The sequence below is a fragment of the Protopterus annectens genome, chromosome 5.part0 (genome assembly GCF_019279795.1).
Source record: "Protopterus annectens isolate FY-2018-M chromosome 5.part0, PAN1.0, whole genome shotgun sequence".
Classification (NCBI taxonomy): Eukaryota; Metazoa; Chordata; order Ceratodontiformes; family Protopteridae; genus Protopterus; species Protopterus annectens.
Genome location: NC_056735.1, coordinates 844,721,661 through 844,738,935, shown reverse-complemented (window position 1 = coordinate 844,738,935; position 17,275 = coordinate 844,721,661).

Here is a 17,275-nt window from a genome sequence, read left to right as displayed (position 1 = left end):
CAGGATATGAAGCGGGAGGGCAGGCTAGTCCCCCCCACGTTATCCTGTGGCAACAGAGGTATCACAACGACCAAATGTAAGAGAAGCTATTGAAACCACATCCCGAACTCGTAACATACCTAGGGACACTCAAGTAAGAAGACAGTCACTAGAACAGAGTGAGGATATCTGTCAATTAATTGAAGTACCGAACCCTCATGCAGGACAGGAAGGCCAGGACCCAACTCCCTTAGTGTATAGACCGTGGACACCAGAAGATATCTGTAAAGTCACAGAGGGAATTCCCCATCTACAAAGTAATCACTATTCACCATGCAATACCCCTGTATCTTCTGATAGAAAAGCAAAGGGGAATGGCGGATGGTACAGGATTTACAAGCTGTACATCATGTAATAATACCTAGGGTACCGATGGTGCCAGACCCACACACTATATTGAATGCTATGAACCCGCCACAGAAGTATCTTACCGTGGTACATATAAGCTATGCTTCCTTTTCAATACCTATACATCCAGATAGTCCGTATTGTTTTGCATTTACATTCAGGGTAACAGATACAGCCATACCCGGCTATCGCAGGGATACTGTGAAAGTACAACGATATTCGCACAGGAGATGGCTAGCAACATTCCGGTGTTAATTCCACCCGGGGCCAGTCAAGTTCTACTTTATGTGGATGATATTCTGCTTGCGGCCCCTACCCAGCAGCAATGTAGGGAAGATACATTCGCATTATTGAAATATTCAGCAGAACAGGGACATAAATTAAGCAAGCATAAATTGCAACTACGGAGAATACAGGTCAAGTACCTGGGATATGTGGTATCCAAGGAGGGTAGAACATTACATGACGATAGGAAGGCAGCAATTTCACAAGCACCCAAGCCAACTACCAAGAAGGGAATGATGTCCTTCCTGGGCTGACTAACATTTGTCAAAGCTGGTTACCAAACAATGCTTTGGAATCTGCTCTATTGTCTGCTTTAATCTTTAATACACCTATGGCAGCACAACATATACTACACTGGATTCCAGTAGCAGAAACAGCTTTCTGCAGACTAAAATGATTGATAGCTTCAACATCTGTATTAGGTCTTCCGAATAATCATAACAGATGTTGTCAGACTGTAGATTGTAAGCAGGGATATATGACGTCAGTCTTGATGCAACAGCATGGAAGTAAGCAACGCCCCATAGCTTACTACTCATCGCAGTTGGACACTGTGGCATGGTCAGTGCCACATTGTGTACAGGCAGTTGTTGCAGCACCCATGGCAGTACAGGCCTCGGCCTTAATGTTATTATTCCACCCTCTCACTGTGAGAGTGTCTCATGCAGTTGCGATCATTCTGCTGCAAGAGAAAATAGCATTCCTGACCCGTGCTAGACATCTGTCTTGTTTGACCATACCCCTGAGTCAACCTCATATGGTGATTGAACGTTGTACAACATTAAACCTATCAACGTCACGTCCGACACCTGTGTATGGCACACCACACAGTTGCCTATATGAAATGGAGGAAATAACTCCACACAGACAGGATATCACTGATATACTCTTAGATGATGCAGAGGTGACAGTTTATGTGTACGGATCATGTAGAAAGAGACCTACAGGAAAGAATCAAGTAGGTTATGCAGTAGTTATTGATAATGAGATTGTAGAAGCCCAACCCCTGCAGCATAAGGTGTCTGCTCAAGCAGCAGAATCGATAGCTTTAACACGTGCTTGTACTCTAGCGAAAAACTGATGTGTGGACATTTATACCGATAGTCAGTATGTTGTCTGTACAGTGCATGTTTATGAGCAGCAGTGGAAGAATAGGGGAATGATAACATCCACGGTAAACCGATCAATCATGCGCAATTGATCTTGAATGCATTAGATTCCATTCAGTTACCCACTAAAGTAGCTAATTGTAAATGTGCAGCTCATACAAAGCAACAGGATAACAGTAGGAAAGGTAAGGCACGAGCTGATGCAGCTGCAAAACAAGCAGCCTCACAGTTGGAAAGTGTCTTTTGAATGAGGAATGACAATCCTCAGACATTCTAGATGTAGAAATGTTACAAACAATGCAAACATCAACTACGAAAGCAGAAAAGCAGACGTGGGTATGACGAGGAGCAATCCTTGAAGACGGACTGTACATATCCACAGTGAGAAAGCCAATATTAACGTCTAATGTATTCAGATATGCGGCTTTGTTGAGCCATGGGTAGAGCCATGTCTCAACAGGGGGGATGGTACAGTTGGTTAACAGAATATCCCTAACATACGGAATTAGGAACCACATACAAACATCATGAGCAGCGTGTCATATTTGCAGTAAACATCATGCACAGGGAGCATTTAAACCGAAGGGAGTGGGTTTACCTACACCACCATAACCGTTCCGTACTATCTGTATGGAGTTTATACAGCTGAATAAATGTGAAGGGAAGAAATACTGTTTAGTGATTATAGATATATTATCAAAATGGGTAGAAGCATTCCCAACCAGGAATCCGGATGCAGCAGCAGTGGCAAAGGTCCCAGTAAAATAAAGTATCCCTAGATCTGGCATACTGTAAAGAAGCTACAGTGACAATAGAACACATTTTGTGAACCAGACAATCCAGCAACCTGGGGGATTATTTGGCATTTCCATGAATATAAATTGCATGTACAACCCACAGTCAGCATGACTGGTGGTGCGGTACAATGGGATCCCGAGAAATAAGTTGAGGAGGTTGGTGGGTGACACCCAGACGAGTTGCATTTGCTGTCTACCTCTAGCATTGCTGAGCATGACAACAGTTCCAAATGTAAAGTGTTTGACCCCCTTCGAAGTAGTATGTGGAATGGCATATCATGTGCCAGAGTGGAAAGCTGTCATGCCTGCAGAGCTGGAGGTCGATGGCTCATCAGCAGGTGACATGAGAGGATTGTTAACCAATAACACTGTTTTGCAGTTAAAGTCTTTTACAGATAAAGAGCAAGCGAAGGCGGACGCATAGCTGACTCCAGTATCCTGTGTGTATTTCACTGTTATCCAAATAAGATAATTTCCGAGTCCAACGTGTGAAGGTCTGTACCAGGTACTGTTGGCAACGCCCACTGCAGTAAAGTTTGCGGAGAGGTCGTCCTGGGTTCACCTCACATTTTTCAAACCGGTAAAGGATATCAAGTCTGATTTACATCTTGTAGCTGATATACCATAGAGACTGAATCACCCGGGCCAGACTGTATAACAATACAAAGCAACCCCAAAGACATTTGGTTTACTGTCCTACTGATCATACACCTATTAACCATGTTTGTGTTGACTTTACATTTGCTGGGACCTTACCTGCATATAACTACACAGATACAAATAGTGATACGTGATGAACTGGCCACAGAGTGGCATCCAAACTTCAACACATACCTAGGCATGACGCGTGTGCATGTACAGACTATGAACATTTTAAATTGCTGTGTTTGTACTGCCATACCTACATCATATGGAGGACTTCCGATGTATGTTGTCCCCTTGGGGATAGATTGAGACTTGTGAATATTTACACTTTGATACAGGTTCTGTGAGATCACAGGACAAAGTGGCACTGTACTTACCTGTTACACAAAAAGGAATTGTTTGTTTTCATAAACATGATACAGCTCAAGTTGGTGAGAGTATTTGTAACATAACTGTGTCTTACAAATGTCATATAACAGCCAAAGATCACAGTACTAGTTGTAGCAACATTCATGATTTGTATTGAAGCTTCATGAGAACAACGTGGAAAGATGTGCAGAAACATCCTGAATAGTATAAACAGTCCTCTGTCATAGACAGGAAAATGTTACATGCAGAGTTAACCCGCATCAGTAGTAAAGTAGAATATTGTTATTTTGTTTGTGGGAAAAAAGCATATCAATGGTTACCTGAGAATTGGTCCGGCAGTTGTTTTTTGGGTTATCTGGCTCCAGTCACATGACATACTGCACAATTGCCTCTGGGTATGAAACGAACTATAAGACATATAGCTCGAAGAACTGGGAACACAGTCGAGAAACCTACTAATCCAGTGGGTGAAATGGAAGCTGTTCTGAAAATCCATTCTTCTGCAAGAGATAAAGGAATATTGACTCATATGGACTTGAGTGACAGCGTTATATCCTGGGCTGGAACACTCCCAGCTTGTGGAGTAGTGAAATCAATCAGGGAACAGAGGAAGTTGTCAAAACCTGTCGGAGGAATGAGCAATGTGACATTTCGCTCTTGAACTTGTGACTGATGAACTGGATGTAATGAGAACTGTTGTGTCACAAAATGTAATAGCGCACGACTGCACCCTGGCGGCGAGAATTGGTACATGCGCGCTTATCAAAGAAGACCGCTGTGTCTAAGTACCAAATAACATGAACAATATCAACGCCCACCTAGAGGTAATACAGCAGGTGTCATCCATGGCGGAACCAGGCCCAAACCCACTGACGAACCATTTCCACAAACCATTTGGTGGATGGGGTTCAGTCATACTGAATATCTTGATTGCCATTTGTGTCGTTCTGCTCATATTGGGAGCATGTGTCTGTTGCGGGATACTCTGCATGTAAGTATTAGTCAGGGACTCTGTCGACGTATCTGTAACCGAGACTATGTATCAAGACCTGTAGTGGTATTTGTTAATGCAAAATGAAATCCTTTCTGAAATGTACAACAAATGACTTGCCTAGTTAAACGTTCCAGAGAGGAAGAGGCTAGGGAATGAAATGATGTTGTATATGTTTCTGGATAGAATAGAAGCAATCAAAGGAGGGAGAATGTTAGCAAAATATATATTTAAACATATATATGACGTGCTAGTTTAGAAGCAAATAGTGTATAATGCATATTATTCTATTTTACAATATGGCAGTAGAGCTTATCATGCATGTAATTGCCTGTAGTGTAGCTGCAGTGTGATTGAACCCTGACCCTGGCAGTAACCAGTGCAGCAGGTGTATGTCATTCAGCATTAGTCATCTGCTGGGTTAGAGACTAATAAATGTATGTACAGGTATATCTGTCATCCTTCCACTGAGGAGGATGGCCTTGTGAGCTCTATCTAAGACAGAGTACAGCTGCTCACCAGAGAGACAAAGGAACCTAGTAGGAAAGGAAGTGACGACCGGATCTGAACAGTCTTGGAACCTTGACAGAGCAGAATTTACCGAAGGACATTCTAATTGACTATGTGGCTCACAAGGCTGTGCTATCCTCATGGGAAAACATTTAATAAGCATTACCTTAGCACTGTTGTAGGAATACAATATTGTGGACTATAGTGATGTAAATGCCCTGTGACTGACCACATCATTAAGGTGTGCAAAAGATGATTGCAAACACAATACTCATACAGCTGTTACTTGTATAGAGTAAGGCAAAACTCTAAACTTGTACTGCATAGTTATTTGCCTCCTGGTGCACAGTAGTAAAACGTTGTTAATCTGAGCTTCCTGTGTTATTGACTGTCATTTCGAAAAGACAAATGAGTGTTACAGTTTGATTTAAACAACGTAATTGACAGATGTGTATGTTCTAGCATGGGAATAGGTCAAGCCAACCACCACAATCACCATGTGTACCACATACAAACAGCCAGTAACACGCAGTAGTAGTGCATGAAGGCATACACGACTGTGGGAATAGTACAGGACATATGGCATGTGCCAAGTGCAGATGCATGACACAAACCCCAGGATGGGTGTCCCTGCAAAGAGGAACATGTGCCAACCACACCTCCCACAGATGTACCGGCAATACAAACACATGCCAAACACACAGAAACACTACCGTCCAACACACGACTGCAATGGAGGCTGGTCAAACACCAACATGAAGCATGCACAAACAGGGACTTGTGTAATTGTTGCCTTAACACCCCCCCCATAGGCCAAAGAAGAATAGAATGGACATATGCATGTAATGTTGTGAAGGATGTGTGGTAGTCCTCAGTATCACAGTGTTAGGGACACAGATACACTGTCATCAACTGTGACGTATGTGCACTGTAGACAGCATACCTGCAAGTAATACAGAGGACAATCATGTGCCACAGAAATATACACTTGAGAAAGAGGATGGGGATAGACAAGTGTAAATGGGGCAAACTATGAATATAGGTTCATAGTCCATAGGTACAGGGTAGGCCATCGACCCAGGTTCAGCCATAACCCTACACCATAGTTAGGATTACTTTGCCAACCTTCTGTGCCGGAGATAAAATACTTATGATATTGCTGTACCTCTGTCAAGCAGTGATAATGATGTAATCCCGGCCTATATCTGCAATTCCTCATCCAATGGACAACATACCGCCGAACAAGGCTAGGAAGGATCTCTGTCTCACATGTACTGCGATGTAGATCCACAGCATTGTGAGTGTCCGGGTGACATATGTGTCACTCCAACACATCCCATTAATGACCGTGACAAGGTTCATGTCACCTGCCCTTGTGGTTCTGAGGGATGCAGATACAGTAGGTGAAGCATAGACATGACATATGGGTTGACATGGCCTCGTATGTCAGGCACAGGTCAACACTAAACAACAGGTATGTGACTGAATGGGGCAGGGGTCCTACAAGTGGGGCAGCATTACACAAATCCATGTCACCCTGCATCTGTATGACAATTAACCTATGAGGCCTTCCCAGCTGCTGTAGGTGTTGGGTCAGATACCCTCCAAATGGGGCAATGTAGTAAATCATAGGTGTAACACGTAATGGGTACAAGGAGACAAAGACCTACCCTGATGTAGATGTGAATCCCTGCACAAACAGGTGGGCAATGTAGAAGTCCCACTGAACCACGATAGCAACATGTGTGTTGAACGAATGGTGACCGACAAACTCTGTCCCCTGATCCCTGGTAATCACCCCTGCGCTCAGTGGACAGCCACCTATATGCTGGACAGGGGTGACCTAGTACTCATCGACAGGTATGATGTTGCATTACTTAGCATTTAGCTGTGGGACATGTCCCTGACAGCAGATATGCATATCTGGGAGGCCCCTTTGAAGGATATCTGTGTCAGATGTCCGTCCCACTATGGCACCTGTTTCGCAGTCATCTACAAACAATGTTGCCCATAACACCCCTGTGTGTGCCTGTACTGTGGAAATGTAGATGTATGAGAGGAGTGGACCCAGGGAAGGGCCCCATGGGACACCGCTTGTGACAGGCAGTAGGTCTGACATGCTGCCAGCAACTATGACCGCGTGGGTTGTGTTACATAGACAGTTTACAACACATCCTGTGATGTACGTGTTCACATCCCAGCCAATGGGTTTATCAACGATACCTGAGGGGTAATGTGTTGAAGGCCTTTGCCAGGTCGAGGTAGGCTGTATGGACTGCAAGACCCCATCAATGGCCTCGGTGACTGTCCCGAAAATGTCAACCATGCTTTAAAGGCATGAACCACCCCTGAACAAGCCAAACCGTGTTGGATGCAAAGTATGCATGTCCCCTATGCCTTCATCTACGAGCCGCAGTATGATCCCTCCCCATGTCTTTGCAGATAGGTCTCCTCATGGTAATGGGACAGTAATAACCAGGGTCAGTGGAGGCATTGGCCCTGTGACGTGGGACTACAGTTGCCGTGCGACACAACCTGGAGTGCGTTACCTGAGGTGAGGCTACAAAGAAATAGCTGTCCTAACTGTGGGTCTAATTCCTCAATGAGATAGTGGAGTACACAGTCGGGTCACCAGCTGGTCTCATGGATGCTATGTCCACTACCCTGGAGAGAGCATGTCCCACCCGTGTGTCACAGAACATTTGGGGACCACAAACCGCTGGTACAGACATCTCCTCATGTGGGGAGGGTGTGGAGATGTCCTCACCGAACTTGTCAGGCCGTATTTTGGCAATGTGTGTATGTTGAGTAAACTCCACATCTTCGTGAACCCAGTCAGAGCATATGTGGGAGTGACCTCCCAGGTGTCGAGCATAGCAAATGAAGGTGGTATGATTGTCAGCCAGGTCCATGTAGGTATATCTGTGGAACGTGCCCTGGACCATGTCATGACAGCGTGTAGCTCTACACATATGATGACCAAGGGTGTCATACCTCACAAGGTGTCTGCTCCGCCTTGTAGTAGCCACCTCCTCTTGTTGTACAGCCTGTGTATGGCTGGGGTACACCACACTGGATGCTTGGCATTGGTACAATGAACCACAGTAGGGTAAGGGAATGCCTGGTTCATGCAGTCCTGTAGGTACTGGTAGACGGCATATGTGAGTGATGCAGTGGCTGCAGTACTGTCGACCACTGGCTCAGGGTCCTTAAAGGAGACCACAGTAGTGTGCAGAATTGGGAAGTCTGCCTCTGAGCAAGCAATGTGTATGGTAACCGGCAACACTCACAGCAACGGATGCCAATAGCCGAAGCCATTGTCCAAATAACATAGATTACCTTCGGCATGACAATATGTATTATTATTATACATGTATTGACACGTGTCTGCTAATTACAATTGCAAATGGCCGGTAAGACCGGGCTAAAGTTCCCGTGATGTACCTAGTCTGGAGGTGTTGTTCCGACAATAAAGTGGCGATACCTCCCAACCGTGACCTCTGGGGATTAATTAAAGCGGTTGTTAACCTGCAACATTGGATGTACACCATTGGGTTCTGGTCTCGGAAAACATGGTTCCTGTAGCACTACACAGTATGGGTAGTCAAGCAGACATCCGCGATTGTTGAACACACAGCATCAGTCAAACCCACTGGCCACAAGGACACAGTCCGACAAGCTCTACACTTTACATATGCACAGTGGTGTCCATTGTAGGACCCAAAAATTTACTAAAGGAAGGTGTGCCCGCTTCCATCATCACCTACGTGAACTCATTGTCGTGACCACGTCACAGCCACACATATGCACCGCAAGCGTGTTTAATGTTGATGATAGCTGTCCAAGAAATGCAGCACATATGCACAGAAATACCCAGGGTACTGGGTCCAGAGAAGTGCGTCCACATCACAGTCCCGCACACATGAAGGATGTGTAATGGGTACTGTCGACTGTTGCAGTCAAGGGATCCTGGGTATGTAGAAACTGGGCTCGGTGTTGTTTCGCAGGTAATCCTTTGTCCCGCCCCGTGGGAGGGATGTGTGCGTAGCACCTGCCTTACTCTCCACTAATAATGCAAACCATCCACCGGAGAATGGTAAATGCAGGTGTGAAATGTGTACAGCCCTATACTAGTGTCCAGTAGGCAATTCTCATGGATGGACAAGCGTACGGCCAAGATGGCACCCACAACTGCAAACCCGGGGAAATTACACAGCCGCGGTAAGGCATAACACAGGAAATATACATAGGGAGTACAGTTGACATTCCACATACAAAGTTGGACCGCCGTGCCAACACCGGCGTACACAGCACTCAATCTGCCAGCAACAGAATGAGGAGCACCCGCTACCATACAGCGGAACAGATGTGCGACCTGTGGAACACATACTAATGGCACACCCACAACGTCAAGTAGGATATGTAAACTATGGCGTTCCCTCCTATGAAGACAACATGGTTAAATGAATACATAGGTGATCAACATGTTCCGGTGGTGTTATGTTGAAAGTACAGTGACAGATATGTCCTATTGGGATGTCTGAGGTTTATTTGAAGCAGTTGCTAACCAGCATCTTTGGATGTATAACATTTGTTCACAGTACTAAATCACCTGGTTACGTAGCACCACGTAGAATGGGTAGTCAAACAGACATCCGCGATTGGGGAACATACAGCAGCAGTGAAAAGCACTGGCCAGTTGGACATAGTCCAGCAACATCTAACTTGACATATGCACATTGGTGTCCATTGAAGGACACAAAAATACATTCTCACAGAACCCACTCCAGCCATGTCCGAACAAGAGACGATGATATAGCCGTGACTACGGCACAGTTAGACATATGCACTACCAGCGTGTTTAAGGTTGCTGACAAGAGTCCATGAAATGCAGGACATATGAACAGAAATACCCAGATCGACGTGTCCATACATGTGCGTCCACATCCCAGTCCATGCGCATGAAGGATGTGTAATGGGTACTGTCGAGGGTTGCAGCCATGGGATTTTGGGTATGCAGAAATGGGGCTCTGTGTTGTCTGGCTGATAATCCGTTGTCCCGCCCCGTGTGAGGGATGTGGGTGTAGTACCTGCCTTACTCCCTACTAATAATGCAAAGCATCCACCGGAGAATGCTAAATGCAGGCGTGAAATGTGTACAGCCCTATACCACTGTCCAGTAGGCAATTCACATGGATGGACAAGCGTATGAACAAGAATGCGCTAACTGCAAACCCGGTGGAATTACACTGCCGCAGTAAGGCATTACACAGGTAATACACATAGGGACTACACTTGACATTCCCCATACAAATAACACAGAGACCCAGATGAGAAAGTCCAAAGCGAAATGAGGTACCGTAGAAACGGCCGGTGACCACTCAGAGCCCACCAGGAATTAAATGCAGTCACCATAGTTTATTGCAGCGCTTTTCGTCTGCTTCATAAGCAGACTTCTTCAGAATACATACAATGCAGTTCAATTCACTACATTTAACACCCTTAATTGGGCAGTAAATAAGATGTGCTAAGTATTAATTAAATGCCTTAAAGGCGAACAAGCTAAAAAGTCTACTCGGGTTACAGATTGCACACAGTGAGTAAATCAGACATTGCTTCAACATCTACATTCTTCCGCGAAAATAATACTATATGTATTAATATGAAAGAAGACCCAACATAATATTTTCCAAGTGTCTGAGTGTATCGTTACATATATATGTTCTAGGGATTGTGCCATTATATTAATAGAAGTAGAGACACCTAGTAATATAAATGAACCCTAATATATAGAGATAAACACTATGAATATGACTAATGTAAAATATATCAATGGAATGTAAAGATTAAAAATGTGGCAAAGTAAATATTCATTTACAAGGTTAGTTGAATAAAGCAATTCAGACATCCTTGTCAAAATACTAAAACAAGGCCAGCCAGGTGCTCTGTCTCACATGTACTGGGATGTTGTTCCACAGCATAGTGAGTGTCTGGGTGATGAATGTGTCCCACCAGCACGTTCTATTAATGACAGTGCCAAGGTGTACGTCACCAGCCCTTGTGATTCTGAGGGATCTAGATTCTTTAGGTGAAGCATAGTCATCAAATCCGGGTTCGACCTGGCCTTGGATGCCAGGCACAGGTCACCTCTGGGCAAGTGGTATGCGACGGAATAGGGATGGAACCCTTTCAGTTGGTCAGCATAACACATATTCCTGAGACCCTGCATCCGTTTGTGGATGAACTGTCGGGCCTTTCCAGCTGCTGCAGGTGTCGGGTCACAGACATTCTGAACGGGGCATTGTACTCAATCATAGGTGTAATGAGTGATGAGTACAAGGGGACAATGACCTCCCCTGATGTAGATGTGAATGCCTTCATGATCAGGTGGCCAATGTAGAAGGTCTATCTAACTACGTTAGCAATGTGTGTGTCGAACAAACGGTTACCGACAACACGGGTCCCCAGATCCCTGGTAACTCCCTCTGTGCTCAGTGGATTGCCACCTATATGGTAGCTAGGGGTAACCTCGTTCTTCCTGAAGGGTATGACTATGCATTTCCCGGCATTTAGCTGTAGGCCATGTCTCTGGCACCAGTTATCCATAGCTGTGAGGCCCTTCTGAAGGATATCTGTGTCAGATGTGTGTCCGACTATGGCACCCGGTTTGCAGTCATCTGCAAACATTGTCAGCCATAACCCCCCTGTGTTTGCTTGTACATTTGAAATGTAGATGCGGAAAAATAGTGGACCCAGGACTGAGCCCCGTGGGACAACACCTGTGACTGGCTGTGAGTATGACATGGCGCCAGCAACTATGACCGTGTGGGTTCTGTCACTTAGCCAGTTTGCAACCCCTCTGGCGAAGTATGTATGTACATTCAAGCAGACGGGTGTATCAATGATACCTGAGGGTGGTATTGTGTTGAAGGCCTTTGCTAGGTCTCGGTAGGTTGTATGGACTGCTTTGCCCTCATCAATGGCCTTGGTGACTGATCCTAAAAAGTCAGACACGTTTAAAAGGCATGATCTGTATTTGACCAAGCAAAACTGGGTTGGATCCAGAGTATGCAAGTCCCCTATGTCATTATGTATGACTGCCATCATGATCCTTCTCCATGGCTTTGCAGATAAGGCTTGTCAAGCTAATGGGATGGTAATTACCAGGGTCAGTGAATGCACCATCCTTGTGAAGTGGGACTACAGTTGCCTTGTGCCACTACTTGGGTACGTATCCTGAGGTGAGGCTACGGTTAAACAGCTGTCCTAACTGTGGGTTTAATTCCCCAATGGGTTCATGGAGTACACAGCTGGGACACCATCTGGTCCCATGGATGCTGTGTTTACTGCCTTGGAGAGAGCATTTCACACCTGTGTGTCACAGAAGTTCCAGGATCTACAATCCTCTCGTATAGATATCTCTCCATGTGGGGGTGAGGGCCCGGAGAAGTTAGCACCGAACCTGTCGTCCATTATGTTGGCAATGTGTGTAGGTTCAGTCATCCTCACATCATTCTGAACCCAGTGTGAGCATATCTGGGAGTGTCCTCCCAGGTGTTCAACATAGCTAAAGAAGGCCTTATGATTGTCTGTTGAGTTCTTGTTGATTCCTCTGTTGAATTTCCCCTGGATGATTTCCTGACAGCCTGTAGGTTTTCACATACAATGAGCAAGGGTGTCTTACCTTACAAGTATTCCACTCTATCTTGTAGTAGCTACCTCCAGTCGTTCTAGAGCTTGTTCATGGCTGGGGTCCACCAGAATGGATGCTTGGCTTTGGTACAAAGAGTCTCAGTTTTGTATGGGATTGCCTGACTCATGCAGTCCTGTAGGTGCTGGTGGAAGGCATATGTATGTAATTCAGCGGTTTGAGTAATGTTTACCACTGGCTCAGGGGCCTCAAAGGAGACCACAGTAGTGTTCCGAAATGTAAATTCGGCTTTTGAGAAAGGTATATGTATGGTAACTGGCACCACACACAGCATTGCATGCCAATAGCAGAAGCTATTGTAGGTTGTCCAAACACAGGTGTGGAACATCATAGCAATAAACCATGCCTGGATGTGGGTAATGCTAGATATACTCACGGCAGAGGTGGTGCGTTCCCGAGTCCGATGCCCGAGGGACCACACACATATGCGGCCTTATGCATAGGGCAACTAGGCAGCCTCCTAGGGCGCCGCTCTACTCGGGCACCTTTCAAGCCTTTATTTTGTGTAGGTAGACCAGGACGGGGTTAGCGGGTGATGTGGCGGTGGCATCATGGAGTACTTCTGCCTAGGGCACCACGTGACCTAAGGCCACTCTTGCCGTGGGTAAATACAGCAGTACCCACACCCAGACGCGGGTCATTGCTAGTATGCCATATCATCTATGGAAAGAAACCATATATTCCCAGACATAATGGCACAGCATAATGCCTGTCCGCCAAACGCAGACATACGGCACCAGCGGTGAATGCGGATGTACTGCGAGATGTCCGTTACCAATGTCGACACTGTCTCGCTGTGAAACAAAGTCAACATAGCGATTCAATACTAAACAGCGACGGAGAGCCCGATGTCCCCGTTGCTGAGCTGTTCAACCTGTTCCGCCATGTTAAATGTGTGTAGCAGAGCGGGACTGGCCCAAACTAAGCAGCAGACATGTCCATGGCTCAGTGAAAGCCGTCACGCAATGTTAAACCCATGTAATATAGCGAGACAGGTTATAAATACCGAGGGTTAGTAATGGAAATAGGTCCGTTTGACCAGACCGTGTGCAATTACTATAACAAGATCTACAATGCGCCGGCCAAGCAGCGCACGCGGTTAGAATAGGGGGGGGGGGAGACATGGTATCATAGACACGGACAAACCGTGCCCATGTGACTCATCTAACATTCATTACGGTCAGGGCAGTTCCGTACACTGGGCGGACAAGACCAAACCCAAAGCACCACAGGAACACCCTGACAATCGAACACCTGTATCGTGGGGATATAAGCCCTGTGATCTGAACATCCCTGCGGTCACGACATATGCATCCTGGGCCATGAGCGGGAGGGAATAAGGAATGTTTAGCATGTAGTACCGCACCTTTCCCAGCAGGAGAATGGATGCCTGTGACGTGCGTGAGTGCGGGGGGGGGGTGGGGGATATGTAAATGTAGCTAAGTACCATGGGTATGCATATTAATGAGACCGAACAGCTAACGTGTAGTGGTCACAGTAACCGGCAAACGTGAATGCAGTCCCATTTGAATTACGACTATAGAACATATAAATGTGAGCATATGCGTAATGCGTCCATGCTGCAAAGACTGTTACATGTATAAAGGTGTAAGTGCGTTCCGCACACGTCCGTCAACCGGATCAGAGATATGTTACCGGAATAGTCACAACTAACACAGACCACGTAACCACACAGACCCAGTAAACATATGTAAACAGAATATGGATATGCATGTGCGCCTGCGCGCAACCCACAATTAGGAAATGCAAGTGCGTGTGTGATCCACTCGAAGCAGGGAAGGTTAAGGATGTGTCCTCCATGTCAACCAGACATGTCTCATAAATGTCAGCCTCTGAAAGTATGGAATCGGGCAATGCCATGTAAAGTACCATTAGAAATAGTGAGAAACACACGCTATGTGATGAGACAAACATAGAATGTGGATAGAATAACATATGTGTTAGTAATATGGATTGATGGTGGTTATGCATCAGTAACCCGACCCACTTGTCAGAAGGTGCCCCGCACAATTGCGTTCAGTTGGCTCACACTTGTTGACCGGGCTAGGCTAGCTGGATATATGTCCAGTGTCAGCAGAGGCCCGTGGAGAAATGCTCCACACACAATAATAGCACAACATACCAAAGTACTCATATATGTAACCAAAGAAGAACAACAATAGAAAGTGTCCTGAAAGGACTGGTTACACACAGATCCCAGATGACAGACAGATATATGGCCAGTGGAAGCACGTCACAATTATGGGATCAGGTCCCTAAAGTAGCAAGAAGGTCACACATGACACGCCAGCGAATTGCCAGATAGACACTGGTCAATGTAACACACAGCAAGATTAAGGGCCAACCAGCCGTACACCATGCCAGAACCTGTACAGTGGAAAGGTATGGCATGGTAATTGATGTGTGTACACAGGTAATCCACAGACAGTAACAAAGAAAGGTATGAAACGAGGGGTTCACATGTATATATCTACACACAGCAGTCCGACGGCCCGTATATATGATGCATGGACATAGATTTGTCACTTGAAAACAAGATGTAAACAACTACAGTTTATTCCATTTCATATTGATATAGTTATAATACAGTCATATTCATATGTAACATTGTGACTCATTTACATTCCTATTTATACAAACTATGCTTTAATTGTACTTATTGATTCCATGCTTTGGAATCGTAATGCAACAATTATACACATTGATATACAATATCATGATCAACACACTACATTCTAAGGTTTACTCACAACAATTATTAACTGTGTTTCAATATACTGATTGTATTGACCAATATTGTAGTTATATTAACACATTGTTGTTGTATTATTGTTTCCATTAAGTAATGTATGCAACACTGATTTGTATATGTCAAGTTATCATCAAGACTTGGAGCACTGTCCACTTAACTATGAGCAGGTTTATTGATTAATTGACTTTAAACTGACTCTGAAGGAAGTGTATAAGGGACGACTATCTAATGTATTTCATACTCCGACGATGCCCCATGTTAGTGGGTGAAAGAGCTCAGTATCTTTTGACTGTGGAGTGTACCGTTTCTGTCATTGTCTGTTTTGGCCTGATATATGTTCAATAATGTCTTTTATGAAGATGACCAGGACTCAAGGTTTGCTGTATTTCCGCTTACTGGCACGTGGATATAGATAGGCCAAGTAATACATAATATGGGTAGTCAAACAGACATCCACGATTGGGGAACATACAGCAGCAGTCAAAACCACTGGCCAGATGGTGACAGTCCAACACGTTCTACACTTTACATATGCACATCGGTGTCCATTGTAGGACTCCAAAAATTGATCCATTCGCAATATCAACCAGCTGCGATTGACCCAGACGAAGTGACAGCCGTGACTACGGCACAGCTAGACATATGCACCACCAGCGTGTTTAAGGTTGATGACAACTGTCCATGAAATGCAGGACATATGAACAGAAATCCCCAGATTGTCGTGTCCATAGAAGTGCATCCACATCCCAGTCCCGCACACATGAAGGATGTGTAATGGGTACCGTGGAGGGTTGCAGCCATGGGGTCCTGGTTATGCAAAAATGGGGCTCGGTGTTGTTTGGCAGATAATCTGTTGTCCCGCCCTGTGGGAGGGATGTGGGTATAGCACGTGCCTTACTCCCCACTAATGATGCAAAGCATCCACCGGATAATGCTAAAAGCAGGTGTGAAATGTGTACAGCCCTATATCAGTGTCCAGTAGGCAATTCCCATGGATGGACAAGTGTACGACCAAGATGGCACCTATAACTGGAAACCTGGTGGAATTACACAGCTGCAGTAAGGCATAACACAGGAAATACAGATAGGGACTACAGTAGACACTCCCCATACAAATAAAATAAAGGTAAAATGCTGCTTGGATAGACGGACCAAAAAACATTATATTAAACACAAAGAACTGAGCGCTTTCACCCACCTCCAGTGGGTTTCTTCAGAGTTGGACTCTGAAGAAACCGACGGTGGAGGTGAAAGCGCTCAGTTCTTTGTGTTTAATAAAAGGTTTTTTGTTCCGTGGATCCAAGCAGCGTTTTACTTTTATATTATTACTAGTTTTGTTTTTGTTTTGTGTCTTACTCCACATACAAATTCAGACCGCCGTGCAAATACCGGCGTACACAGCACTCGATCTGCCAGCAACAACATGGGGATCACTCGCTTCCATACTGCGGAACAAATGGGCGACCTGTGGAACACATACTAATGGCACACTAACAACTTCAACTAGGAAGGTCATAGGATGTTTCAACACTGGCATTCCCGCATATAAAGAACATCCTTCAATGAATAAATAGGGTATACATGTTCTGGCTGTGTTATATTGACAATACAGTGGCGTATATGTCCTACTGGGCCTTCTGAGGATTACTTAAAGCAGTTGCCAACCTGCAGCATTACATCAATACCATTTGGGTTAAT